At 35.1% G+C, this 8,659-nt stretch overlaps 1 long non-coding RNA gene across 1 annotated transcript in view; it reads left to right on the top strand.

Moving 5' to 3' along the window:
• The window catches only part of LOC308177029, a 41,757-nt gene extending 37,558 nt beyond the window's left edge, over positions 1–4,199 (top strand). Inside the window, exons 2-3 of the long non-coding RNA XR_013938806.1 lie at positions 1,671–1,863; positions 2,154–4,199. This is a non-coding gene — a long non-coding RNA (uncharacterized lncRNA). The remainder of the gene's footprint in view (positions 1–1,670; positions 1,864–2,153) is intronic.
• Positions 4,200–8,659: the final 4,460 nt, after the last annotated feature.

The following is an 8,659-nucleotide window of genomic DNA, read 5'->3' as shown; positions in this document are numbered from 1 at the left end:
CTCACATACAAGATTATTAAGCATGAAGAAGAAAGTTATTGGGTTCTGTATGCCCCCTAGGAATAGTATTTTTTCCTTCACATCTAAGCTTTAAATGTAGCCTGATTCAAGACAAAGTTGGTAAATAGTTAAAAGAATGATGCTCTTTCTTGGGCTTACAATTTAACCCTTTAAAAGAAAAATTCTTCCTCTTTTGTTCTGAAACAGCCAAAGAACGTGATTTATACATACAGATCAAAATGATATGCAAAGAGCAGAGATGTTATTTTGATTCTTTATTTTTGTAGGTATTCAATGTAGTTTTAGTCCTCTTTGTAGTTTTCCCCACCAGGTGATTAAAAAACTCATTGTAATTCAATTTTTCAAAGAAGGGTTTAGTTATTATTTCTAGACAAAAATGTGATTATATCAGTGGTACGAAGTGAGGTGAAAGATGTTCAACATAGAGTTTCCATTAAATAATTTATGAGTCTGATAGTTCCTCTGGAAAAGGTTTGAATAACAAGTTAAGTGATGAATCATGGAAAACTATTTTTAAATGATGGAAAAAAAAAATGCTAAAAATCGTTGCCTAAAACACTCATGTAGTTCTCTTTACAATTACATTAAATAATCATTTGTCATTTTGCATGAAGATAGAGGTATACAGTTGTTCCAAGGTGATTTAATAGGGCAAGAAAAACAATTACTGCTCAGAGCTAACAACTCCACTCCAAGTTACACTTCAAAAACACAAGTGTATTTAGTATTAATAGTGAAACTAGTAAATTCAAAAGCAGATTATGCAGTATCTCCTGTCATCTCTGCTGATTCTGTTGAAGTATATTTATAGTTGAAAAGACAATACAGTAATTTTTTAAGCTGGCTGGTAATTATATCTAAAAACCCCATTGAATTAAAAAGTTAAATGTAGGTAGTTTTGAAACTAAAATGAATATGAATATGGAAATATAAAGTTCCTTCTTTAACTTTTTTTTTTTTTTAACCTGGAAATTTTATAAAGTTCTTGTCATTAAATGTATATTCAGACTGGTTTTCCCAAGTTATGTTGGCTTATATTCTGATTTGAATTCAGGTAGTGAGTCATCTAATCTGCCCAGTGCTATAAGTAGGTTGTCCTGGTCTGTTTTTCAGCAAGATCAAAAATGCATGTAGTTAGGTCTTCAAAAGATTTTTACTCTTATGGTAGAGATTGTCCAAATGAGCACTTTATACAATATCAAGAGGATGTCCCAGGATAGTCCTACTGTTTTTATCACAGCTAACATTTCACAAAGTCAGTGCAGAGGATAGCTAGAAATTTAAATCCTGTTATTACCTAGCCTTAGTTATAACTAGCTTAAATGACACAAGTGGTAAGAGCTGGGATTATGTAGCATGTGTATGATATTATATCGTTGCTGCCATCTCAGAAAGATTTTAAGACAGCAATGAGGTAAAGCTACTGTTACAACCTCATCAGAATTTTTATCATCCTTACGGATTAACTGTAATAGACACTCATATTAGTGTTGGATTTTTTTCTTTTCTTTTATTTCTTAGAACAAATTGTAAGGAAAGGTATGAACTCACTAAACGTTCTTCAAAGAAAAGATAGTCTGATGGATAGAGAGCTAAAAATGAATTGAGAGGCCAAGACTTGACTGCTTGCTCTTTTATCTGCTCTGTAGACTTTGGATGAGTCAGCTGGAAGGTGGAAAGAGGGATTTCTCTCACAAAGGTGAAACTGTGAGGAGGCCAGGCTCCCAAAGCTGCCAAGAGAATGAGATGGACTCCTCCAGCTAGTGTTTTGGAGAAAACTTACAGTATTGTCACAGTTCTTCAACTGAAAAACAACAGAAAGGGAAAGTGGAAATGAAACAGGTGAGAAGTATGATTTTGAAGAAAAGTATCTCCTTGATAGATACAAGCATTGTTACTCAGTGGTCAGACCCTAGGTATTTGCCTATTTAATGTATATTAATGCATTTAAATAGGCATCTAATGCCTATTTAACTCAGCCTATAGTATATATGTATAGTTAAGATACAGAACAGCAGGACAAATTATGCCTCTCTCTGTGCTTGAACGTAGATTTGCTTTGCCTTTGCTTTTTCTTTAAGGAGAAAAGTTGATGGGTTTTACCATAACTGAGGTGCTGTTTTATTTGACAGGCAACCACAGATTTTGGTTTCAAACAAGGCTGATTTAATTTGTGACAAATGCAATGTGTGAAAGAATGAAGCACTCCCAGGAAACTGCTGGCATTCAACTCAGCTACAGGTGGGACTAATTTCAGGTATCTCAGGTGTGCAGTTGGCTGTGCAAGAGAAGAGGAATGTGGAGGGATGGCTTGTTTGGGAGAGAGATGAGGTTGTCTATAGTAGCCCTTATGGTTCCTTCTGGCTCAGGGCTCTAAGGAAATCTCTGCCAGTATAGTAGAGCTGCAGTGTTGTACAGCAAAGTGTTTCTGTGTGAACACATTCCGAAATGTTTTAACAGTGCTGTTGTGAACTCTGTGCACTTCTGACTTAGTGAGAAACAGAATCTTCAGGACAGAATGTATGTATTTATTCCTGTGTTTCCAGACAGATGTTTTTTCATGTGCTGCAAGTGGGTAAATTGTGAAAGTTTTGTCCTTTCAGAGAGAGCATCAGGTCATGGTGTGTCTTTCTAGATTCCTCTTTGGTCATTTCTCAGTCTGAGGTAGTTTGCTACAGCACTGTCATCCTAATGCTATTGTAAGTGCTTCTGTATCAGGTGAGACAGGCAGGGTGCTCTGCCATGTGGTCCTACTGGGTGACAGATCCAAAACTACTTGTCCAAAACAGGGATTCTGAATGCTTGTTATTAGTTGGTTAACATGCATGAATTCACCTCTCTTGCACCGTCTCTCCTTGCTTGGATTGCTTTCGATAAGTAGTCTGTTGGCATAATCTTTGCTGGTCTATTTGAATTTTCATGATGTGGACTTTGCTTCCAGGCAAACTCTTCGTAGCTATCTTTTTCTAGTTTAGACTCTGGGCTATGAGTTAGGCAAGGAGTTTTACAAGAAGGACATTGAGGCCCCCAGAGAATATGTTTGTCCAGAATGATTCATCTATGGAAGGAGACTGTTTCTCATTATTGCCAACTGCAAATTCAACTCCTATACTGCTGTGTCATGCAAAATCTCTGTGCCTTAGAACCTTAGAATTTCCAGTAGTGTCAACACATGTCTGGGAAAGTGGGATGTGCAAAGACAACATCCTGGGTGCTGTTCAAGAAACACTATATTAACGTAAATAAACAAAAAGGAAAAAGGGAAAAAATGAATAAAAAAAGAAATATTCCGTTGATAAAGAAGGCTTAGAAAGAGGAGTGGGAAAATACGGAACAGAGGTGGGGGGGTAGGGGGAGGAAAGGTGAATGATTTTTTTTGGTCCCTGGGTCCTGACTTTGTCAAAATATAAAAAACAGAATAAGACCCACACTACTGGTTCTGCATGCCAGCTCACTCTGATTGAACTGCTCAAGTTCTGGTTGGTATTTGAATTGAAGACTAGCAGTTACTATTTATGGAATCAAATTTTCTCACCATTCACAAAATGCCAAGGGGACACTTAAGAGAATTGAGCTGGCAATAGGTTACCTGCTAGCATGTTTATTCAAGCAGATATTAATGTACAAAAGCTTTCTGAAGTATCTCAGTTGGTTTGTGTAATGACAATATAATGCTGATGCTAGTTCAGTCACAGGATCTTTTGAACAGGTGTTAATGGTCGTGCTTTTTAACATAAACCTAGAACAACAGAGAGGTTCTAAATTTCATCATCTTAGTAATTTATGAATTTTCCCAGTAAATTCTGTTTCCACTGAGACCAGCAGAACTTTTCTATTGACATTGAAGAGATTACATTTGTCACCCTTAATCTGTGCAGATGACAAAGTGAGCATAGTTTATATATCATAGGATGCTATTCCAAAGTCATCAGAATGCCTCTGAATCATTACAACACTCCATTTTACCTTGGCCTTCTGAGAACTTAAATTAATGCTCATAAAGACTCAACAGTGAAGCAAGTGGTCACCTGCTGTAGTGAATAGTTATCTGAATTTATAGAAATTCCAGGGTTTTGTTCCATTATGCATGTCATTTACAAATCCAAACCTTGCTTTTACTTTTCTTAACCAGTTCCACAAATAATAAAGCTACCTGGTTATTTTAAATCACTATTCTAGAGAAGAAAAAATATTTCATAAATTGATTTCAGATAATAATATTATTTTTATTTGTTAATACACTTAAATAAAAATAGTTTTTATTTGAAATAAACTTGGAGTTTTTGTATTTTGGAGGAGTTGTATTTATTTCTACTACTTTGACTTAGTAAGTGCAAACCTTACTAAGTCAAGAATTTTCAAATTTTTTAAATATTCCAGAGCAGGATTAAAAAGAAAGGACAAACGATAAGTGTTAGAGAAAAGTATACCCAGGGTCCAATTTCTTTTTGTTCTATTCTGAGCATGTGCCAACTGTACTGAAATAACTTGTATTTCTTTCCTAAAGAGATGAGGTTTTGAAAAATCTAAGAACTAGATAGTACTTGATGCATTAGTTCTTCATCTCCACCTTGTCTTTGGGTGAAGTTTTAAAGGTTGAATGTCATTACTGCTGGTTTGGGTTGTCCCATGTGTCCCCCAACCCCATTGCATCCTCTACTGTGCTTTTTTGAGTAATCATTTCCAAGAAAAGCAGGAAAGGTCCTGACATATTCGAGGGAGTGGAAATAATAGTTTTTTTCCTGTTATTTTATCCTTGTGTCTCACATGCTATTTTACCACATTGTGTGAGCTTGTCCTGCTCACCGTTGTTGCTGTCATAAAAGTCCAATAGCCCTTTATACTTCAGGGATGTTTCCAGCCTAAAGAACTCATTCTGTCTGTTCATTCCAGGTTATTCACAATACACAGAAAGGTTCACAATAACTTCTTAGATAGTAGCACAAAGATGATGTTTCCTGGCTTTATCACTAATGCAAGATTCAAAATTCAGCCAAGCCATATGTTGTTTCTACACACTGTATTTTGAAAGAAATATAACATGTGAACCTACTCAAGAACAATGTCTCACTAAGATGAACAAATACCAAAGGCTGTTTTTTATTGCAGCCAGTGTGATATCTGGGATGATAGGTTGTTTGTTGTTGTTGTTTAATTTTTGTTTTTTCTCCCTTCTGCACGATGTCCATGATTACAATGGCTTTATATTTCAATTACAGTGCCTAATGGCTTAATGCTTTTCCTTTAGTCAATAGATACACTGAACACATTATATAGAGCAACAAGGAATACATCAGTTTAAACATGGGATCATCTCCAGAAGTGACTTGGAGTTAAATGACAAAATATCTTTCACATAATATTAAGCATTAGAAAAAGATTAACTTTGGCTTCTTGTTTTATCTGAAAGGAAGTATTTGCTTTTGATGGAGTTATGTGCTTATCAGTCTTTCTGCTTATTTGGACATCTGATATTTAAAAGTGAGAATGTTCAAGTAATTTTGTAAAGCAGAAGCTTTTGGTCAGAAATACACAATACAAAAGTCTGTCTGCCAGGCATTTTATGTTTTCTTTGTTATCAAGCAGCAGGAACACTGCAAAGCTAATGCAGGGAGCAATACTAACCTATGAAGAATGATCTTTGTTATTATAAGGATAGTCATTGAACCAACAGTTGTGTGATAAACTCCTTGTGTGGCAATAAACAACCTCATCTATCAATAGTTTAACAGTTTAAAAATTATGCTGACTAAATTAGAAAAAAAAAATAACCACAAAAAACAATTTGATGTTATTGTTAAATAAGGGAAGTTCAGCAAAAAAAGAGTGCTGAACATTTGTGTGACTTCTAAAATTGTTACATGAATTATCTCTCTTACATGCAATACTATAACCATATAAATGAATTCACCAAGACTTATAGCAAACCTAATGTGTTCTTATAATTCATGAACAGGAACAAACATACTTGCTTTGGCTTAGAAGGAGAAAGCTGCATCTGCGAGTTTTCAGTGCCTGACTCTTTTTAAGTATTACTCCTTTTTATATATCCCTTGTGATGTAATATTAATTTGTAGGGGGATGAAATTTACAAAAATTATATTTAAAATAGCTGTGCTATCTATTTTGTTTTGAGAGTGTGATAGAATGATAGAAAAATAAGAACATACAGACTTGTAATCAAATAGCTATACCTGCTGTATTAGAAATCAGTATGAATTCCAACACCAGATCTGTGTAATAGTTCCTACGTGGCATATTATACAAAGATATAAAAAGCAGTTTGCACTTTGCTCTTATTTTAGAAGTAAATGGTACCTTATAAACTGCAAAACATAACAGCATAGGTGAATATTCCAGGCTCTCTAAACTCTAAATAAATGGTGTGTTTGTAGAAGACATGCAAAGTGCTCCTGTCACTTTTCTTATGCAATATTCTGAGTTGTGCATGGAAAATTGATCTGAATAGAGTACTTGAAGACTTGAAGCGGAGTCATCACTTGAAAACTGTTTTGTTCTATAAAGTTGTTTCAAACACTATCACTTGTAGTCCTCTCATACTTGAGATACACCGCTTATGTGTGAATCTAAATCAAATTATACTTAATGTATACTTGGATTCTATTTAATTGATTTCTTCTCCACTGGGAAAAGGTCTTGAAAAATCTTGAATGTTTTCTACCTTGTTGCAGAGACAATAATGTAACTTTCTGTCAATTTAGAAACAGATGAATTGGTACTTTATTGTTGGATAATTTCACAAGAGTTCAACAGCAACTGCAATGACCTATTTGTAGAAAACTATACTCTTGTGTTTATTTTAAAAAGTAGTTTGAAATCTGCACCAACTTCATAGAATTCTGTAATGATGCTGTAAACTTGTTGGAAGGACAAGTGGCATATCTGATGTCATGATTTGCATGAAAGAACCTATTTCTTGGCTGTCCATTTGCTTATTTACTTATATTTTAATTCTATGAGATATATGACTATTCTGTAGATGCAGCAACATAGTCACAATACTCAGCAGCACAAAGGAACAGCCATTATTTGATAACACTTCTTTTTTGATAACTTTTTTTAATTCTCCTGCAAATTCTTCCCACATCAAGAATTCAACAACTAAATCTGGCATTTCCATAACTAAGGTCAAGGCTGACAGTAGATGTTTTTGCCATGATGTTCACCCATGCATCATTACTTTTTTTTTTTTCTGTTGTTGTTATTGCCAGCATTGTGTTATTTCCAGAATTCCAGATTCATATGCACAATTCACCAACAGCTTGGCCAAATGGCACATGGAGTAAACCAGAAGCAGAAAGGCTGTGTTTCCAGTGCCAGATCCTAAGGAGAGATGTTAGAACAGGGCTTTCTCTTACACATGCAAAGCTTTGTATCAGGACATTTCAGATAGTCTTTAGACACAATTGTGACTTTTGTTTCAGCTTTCCTTTTGCTTACTTTTCCATATATGCACTAGTGACTGCAAGTATATTGTTCTTTTTTCATCAGAACATATGATTTAAATGTGTCCTTTTGTAGCATGTAAATACCTGTATTTGGAAAGGTGCTAATTTCACAGTCAATCTTTCATAATATATTTGAGCACTGAAATAATATGAAGTAGTTATAATTAGTGTTTTGTGAGTATTTTTTGTGGTATTTAGAAGGAAAAGCCATGAAAACATTAGAAAAAGTTAAATAGATCTGAAAATGGAAAGCAAAGTCCAGTAACACTAGTAAGTAAGAGGCAGCTACAGGGACTGTTTTTTGTTGTTGCTGTTGTTTTTTCCTCTAAAATCCCTCTAGACATATAAGTGGAATCTCACATCAGGTGTCATCAAAGTTCCAGCACGCAGGGAACACGGGTAATAATTTAGGAAGTACTGGTGACATGTATGACTCCATGTCATACTGCCATTCCTCCCTGTCTAGTTGATTCATTACAAAATAGTCATTAGAACTGTTTTTTTCCTTTGTTGGTCCAGGTTTTGTACCTAAACTTTTGTACCAAGGCCAGTTAACCTTTTAGAGATGGTCCCTCATTGACTACATCAGGATATTTTGAGCATTAGGGAAACCTGGACTATAAAGTTACGTTGCCTGTTCCTGACAAGGTTTCTCTGCAGATGCCCTAATTTCCAGGACAATCTGCCTACCTGTAAGACACAGGCTGCTTCCCACTGGAGAATGTAATTTAAGGCAGTTTATTAATCCTTTCTGTCTCTTCAATAGGTGCTGTCTTGGTGTCCTTTTAGGAAGAACTGTAGAATTGTATGTAGATAGAATTAAAAATATATAGCCTGAATAAGTGCATTTCATGTCAAATTTGCTCCATGTGTTATAACCATGAATACCAGGTAAGAAGCTGACTTCTGATGTCTGATGGTCAGGAATGGTCAGTTCTGACTGTCTGATGGTCAGAAATGAAGTTCTGATGAAGGATTAAGAGCTCTATTTAAATCAGGCTGAGCTGCAGCTCATAACTAGGTAAATGTGATTAGGTTATCAAACAGAAAAAAGAGAAGAAAAACAAGCTGGATAAATTTTAATAAGGATAATTAAATTTAAAAACGAAAATGGTTGCAGCCAAAGCCAAAAGGAGGATGGAAACCAAGGACAGAGTCTGCTGGAATCC

Source organism: Anser brachyrhynchus, assembly GCF_964034855.1.
Source record: "Anser brachyrhynchus genome assembly, chromosome: 13".
NCBI classification, from domain to species: Eukaryota; Metazoa; Chordata; class Aves; order Anseriformes; family Anatidae; genus Anser; species Anser brachyrhynchus.
The sequence above is the reverse complement of the archived record's forward strand: the minus strand, read 5'-3'. Positions and strand labels throughout refer to the sequence as shown.